Source organism: Camellia sinensis, chromosome 5 (genome assembly GCF_055761805.1).
Source record: "Camellia sinensis isolate YWXY chromosome 5, ASM5576180v1, whole genome shotgun sequence".
Lineage (NCBI taxonomy): Eukaryota > Viridiplantae > Streptophyta > Magnoliopsida > Ericales > Theaceae > Camellia > Camellia sinensis.
In genome coordinates, this window is record NC_138965.1 from 219,338,558 (window position 1) to 219,344,443 (window position 5,886).

The window sequence follows — 5,886 nt, forward strand, 5'->3', positions numbered from 1 at the left end:
TTACTCCGGCCTTGGGAAGACAAAGCTACTTCGGCCCAAGGAGGCAAAATTACTCCGGCTCGAGAAGAGATCGTTACTTCAGCCCAAGGAAGAGTAAAATTACTCCGGTCTGGAGGCAATTCACAGTTAGGCCGGTCTCAGAGTTAGTCCGGTCGCAGTATGTTCTGAGAAGACCGGTGTCGGAATTAGTCCGGTCGTGACTTACATCGGTTAGGTCGGTCCGAACTTATTACCTGGAAGTTTGATCTAAGCGCATCAAGGTCGAACAGGGCAGCCGAAGTAAAGAGTTGGAGGAGAAGACCGAGCTAAGGATAGTTCGGCCTTCTGTGGCTCGGTATAGCCAAGTTTACTTCGGTCAAAAGGAAGTTCGGCCGTAAAGAAAACCATCCCACTTGGTTTAAGCAGTGGGGGAGGGTGTGAAAGGATAAGCATTATCCTTAAGAGTATGAATCCTAGGAGGACTCTGCATGGAGAAATACAAGTCCTACCAGGATTGTGCCACGGGAAACTTATAAAAGCCTACAAGCATCACCTTGGAGGAGGTAATTGAACATAATCTTTCTGAGAACTTAGAGCTTTGTCTATTTGTCAAGTTTTCTGACTTAGGCATCGGAGAGGTTTCCGGCACACACCCGCCGGCTAGCTCACGTTTGTGTTTTCAGGTGACAAAGCGACGTCGTACGGAGGAGCGTGGACTTGGTCAACAGGATTATACGAGGAGAATTATTTCCTCCCCGTACAATTGGCGCCGTCTGTGGGAAGAACAGACAAGAACAAAAACCTCTTGACTAAGCTTCTCCTTTTCTCATTCAATGGCACACATTGAAGACTTGCCGCAGTCCGCCGTCGACGGACTAACTCCAGAAGGGGGCGCAAGGCGTGAAGGATTACCTGCCGTCCCTCCCATGGCGGACTTGGAGCCCCAACAACATAATTCCAGGAGGAGTGGCAGGGGAAGGCGGAATGGCAGCCCTCGTCACTCTCAAAGTCCCGACAGGCAAAGGAGGAGGATTGATCCTCAAGCCCTGGAAGATCGCGTAAAGGAACAAGATGAACTAATTCGAAGGATGGCGGCGGACATGGAGACTTTAAAACGCCAGATGAAGACTAAAGATGTGGCGACAGGAGAGGGGCACAAGCACAAGACGCCCCCTCGCCACTCAGAAAGTCGTAGTAGGAATACTACACCCTCCCAAGGAGAGAGCAGAAGCCTCAGGACGGGCGACACTCACTCCTTATCTTCAAGAACTCGTCACTCCAGGTCTGAGAGGACGAGATCCGAAAAATCATACACTGAAGGAAGCACGTATTGGCCTTCACATTCACACCAAACCAGATCCAGACAAACCGAGCTACCCAGGTCATCCGACTTACGAACCGTGCTAGAAGAAAAAGCACGATGCAAGGAGGATGCCAGGGCAAGGGATCCACACCGAGTTTCGGCCTTACAACGGTTGGCTCCTCGGACGCACGGAAGCGTCGAGGTTGGAATGCCAATACCGCGACCGGCCTACGAACCAACAGACAAGGCATTGGCAAGACTACAGACTTCGCCGTTTGTCCCAGCAATCGAAAACGCTCCCCTACCATCAGGCTTCCTTCAGCCGAAGTTCAATACATATGAAGGGAAGACGGATCCGTATTCTCACCTGAGCCACTTTCGCCAAGTCATGGCTGTGTACAGGCGAAACGAGGCCCTAATGTGCATACTCTTCCCATCAAGTCTGGGCGACCTGGGCCTGACTTGGTTCGAAAAGCTCCCAGAGGGTAGCATAGCCTCCTGGGCCCAATTGGTAGAAGCGTTCGTAACAAGGTTTCGGACAAACACAAAAACACCGGTGGAAATAGACCAGTTACTCTCCATCGACATGGGTGAAAAAGAGACCCTCAGATCTTACAACAGTCGCTACTGGGAGACATTCAACCAAATTGGAGACTGCCCAACCAATCTAGCCATTGCGCAGTATAAAAGAGGTCTACCAGTAGGGAATAGACTAAGGGATTCAATTACAATGACGCCACCCCTCACCATGGAGGCCCTGATGGAAAGAGTGCATCAGCACATCAGAGTAGAAGAGGATGGCGCGCGTGCTAAAACAAGATCAAGCACGACCGCAGCACCAGAAAAGAAAACCCCTGCCAAGGTCAACACGGTTGACCGAAGTAACAAAAACGGGCGTGGCAGACGAGATAACGGAGAAGACCCAGACAAAAGATGGTTGAGAATCCGCACTGCCATAACAACGGTGTTCAAAAAACCAATATATCGGATTCTGAGCGAAATCAAAGACAAGCCTTTTGTCAAATGGCCAGCCAAGCTTGGGGAAGCTCAGAAGAATTACGACGACAGATCACGGTGCACCTTCCACAAAGAAAAGGGGCACCGAACTGAGAATTGCACGCCCCTAAGACAACATTTAGAAGAATTGGTGGCAGCAGGCCACTTGGACGAATACATTGAAGGAGGAGCGCAACCGGCCCCCCAAGATCATGACCAACCCAACAGAATGCCAAACGACGCACCACCGCAAGGCATTATCAATGTAATTCATGGAGTTTTTGAACCTGAGCGCGTATGCGAGCTTAGAGGTTCAATCAAGAAGGCTGAACACTTTAGGGAAGTATTAAGTTCCCAACCCGCCATCAAGAAGGGGAGGACAGAGGCAACAAACGTCATGTCCTTTTCGGATAAGGACTTGGAGCGAATTTACTGCCCCCATAATGATGCCCTGGTTGTCACTCTCCGAGTCAAGGATTTTGACGTCAAGCGGATTCTGATTGACCAGGGTAGTTCATGTGAGATCATGTATTACGACACATTCAAGCAACTAAAGCTGCAGGACAAAGACTTGGCACCCGCAGTTTCTCCCCTGATTGGATTCAACTCCATGCCAGAGTGGCCTGTCGGCAAAATAATCCTTCCAGTCAGAGCTGGAAGTGTATCAAAACAGGTGGAGTTCTGGGTATTGAAGGTCCCCTCCACCTACAACATCATCCTGGGCAGAACATGGCTGCATGCCATGCGTTCGGTGGCGTCATCATACCATCAGGTAATGCGGTTCCCCAATGACGCCGGTATAATTGAAGAAGTCTATGGCGATCAGATCATGTCAAAACAGTGCTTCGCCACAGCAAATGGAAGCCGAGCTGCCAAAGGATACGTTCATTCGGTGGAAGAACCAGAGAGTAATGAACTATTCGCTGACGTCGGCAAAGAAGCTGATCAGAAAGCGGTGGAAGACTTGGTGGAGGTAAAAATAGATGAGAAGAACCCGGATAAGTTCTTCTTGCTTGGGTCATCATTGTCCAGCGCTGAGAGATTAGAGGTCATGGAATTCTTGACCTCTAATATCGAAGTGTTTGCCTGGACACCGTACGACATGCCAGGCATTGATCCAAACTTCATCAGTCACCAACTCAATGTCCACCCATCCGCCAGACCAGTCATTCAACGTACACGCAGATCGGCACTCCACCACGCCGAAATAGTGGCAGAAGAGGTGGGCAACCTGCTGGAGGCAGGAGCAATAAGGGAAGTGCACTACCCAAAATGGATCTCCAACACCGTCGTAGTGCCAAAAAAGAATGGTAAATGGCGCGTCTGCGTCGACTACAAAACAGTCAACAAGGCGTGCCCAAAAGATAGCTTCCCTCTACCAAGGATAGATCAACTGGTGGACTTAACGGCAGGACATAACCGACTTAGCTTTTTGGATGCATACAGAGGCTACCACCAGATCGCCATGCACGAACCAGACCAAGAGGTCACTTCCTTCACAACACCAAGGGGGTTATATTGCTACAAGGTCATGCCCTTTGGCCTAAAGAACGCAGGGGCGACATTCCAAAGGATGGTCACCAAGATGTTTGAACCATTGTTAGGCAGAACAATAGAGGCGTACATCGACGACATGGTGGTCAAAAGCAAGGATGAGAATGACCATCTGAAAGACTTAGGCGAGATGTTCCAGATCCTGAAGAAACACAAGCTACGCCTCAATGCGTCCAAATGCGCATTCGGAGTTGGATCTGGCAAATTCTTGGGCTTCCTGGTGACCAACCGAGGTATAGAAGCCGACCCCTCTCAGATCAAAGCGATCCAGGAGTTGGAGAGACCAAACTCAGTCAAAGAAGTGCAGCATCTTACTGGTATGGCGGCTGCACTCAACCAGTTCATAAGCAGATCGTCGGACAGACTACGACCGTTCTTCCAAGCTTTAAAGACCAAGTTTGAGTGGGATGAAGAATGCGACCGAGCTCTGGAAAGCTTGAAGGAATACATGTCTTCCCCACCACTACTTGTCACTCCAGTACCTGGTGAAGAACTCTTTTTATACCTAGCAGTCTCTCAACACGCAGTCAGCGCAGTGTTGGTTCGTGCAGAAGGAATACAACACTTGCCCATCTTTTATGTCAGCAAGACATTGTTGGGCGCCGAAACAAGGTACTTACCATTGGAGAAATTAGCATTAGCATTAATGATGGCATCCAGGAAATTGGCGCACTACTTTCATGCCCACACCATAGTCGTCCTCACGGCCTTTCCATTAAAAGCTCTGTTTGAAAGGGCGAACTTCAGTGGGCGAATTTTGAAATGGGCAGTAGAGTTGGGACAATTCGATATCAAGTTCCAACCAAAGACCGCAATAAAAGCTCAATCTTTGGCAGACTTCGTCGCAGAGTTTACTCCTGGAAGTCATCATATCTGCCCAGTCGACCTGACTGACTTAACCGAACTAGGGACGGAAGTTGACGCCGGAACATCGCAACCCCTAGTGGAAGGTAGTCAATCAAACACCAAGGCAGACCACACCAAGGACAACAAGGAGGAGACGAATAAAGGCTCACCAGCAGTTCAAACAGAGGACGAAGGGCAGACAGCCAACCAGGACTTTGAAGAAAACACCCTTCTTGACCTCACGACATCATTTGATCCTTCCACTTGCTGGAAACTATTCGTTGGAGAGATGTGGAAGCTCTTTGTGGACGGAGCATCCAACCGACATGGTGCAGGGCTTGGCATAGTCCTCATCTCTCCAGACGGCCTGGTTATAGAGCAAGCAATCAACCTTGGCTTCCCAGCATCCAACAATGAAGCAGAGTATGAGGCGCTTATCGCAGGACTCAAGTCAGCACACTTCATGAAAGCAGCCGAACTAATGGTATACAGTGACTCTCTGCTGGTGGTAAACCAAATTTCGGGCGAATACGAAGCAAAGGACGACAGAATGGCCAAGTACCAAGAGTTAGTCAGAACAGAGATCAAGAAGTTTGATGTGGTAAGGATAGAACAAATTGGCAGGGAGGAAAACAGCCGAGCAGACGAGCTAGCAGGCCTGGCCTCAATGGCAGATACATCGATCCCACATCCATTACTCATCGACTTCTTACCAAGACCAAGTATAGAAGACCCCGAAGCAGAAGAAGTGTATTGCGCAGAATTAGGGCCCTCTTGGATGGATCCCATCATCCGGTTCCTAAAAGACGGCATCCTACCAGAAGAGAAAAAAGAAGCCAACAAAATAAGGGCGAAGTCGCAGCGGTTTTGGCTATCTCCATCTTTGGCATTATACAAGAAGTCATTCTCTGGGCCTTACCTCAAGTGCGTTCATCCCAGCAAAGTAGAAGCCTTCCTGTTTGAAATACACGAAGGGGTATGTGGAAGTCATCAAGGGGGAAGGTCGCTCGCCTACAGGGCTATTTCACAAGGATATTGGTGGCCCTATATGCAAGCAGACTCAGAAAAATATGTGAAGAAGTGTGAAAAATGCCAGAAATTCGCGCACCAAATACATCAACCAGCAAGAGAACTCCTACCTTTAACTAGCCCATGGCCTTTCGCAATGTGGGGCTTAGACATAGTAGGACCACTTCCAACAGCACCCG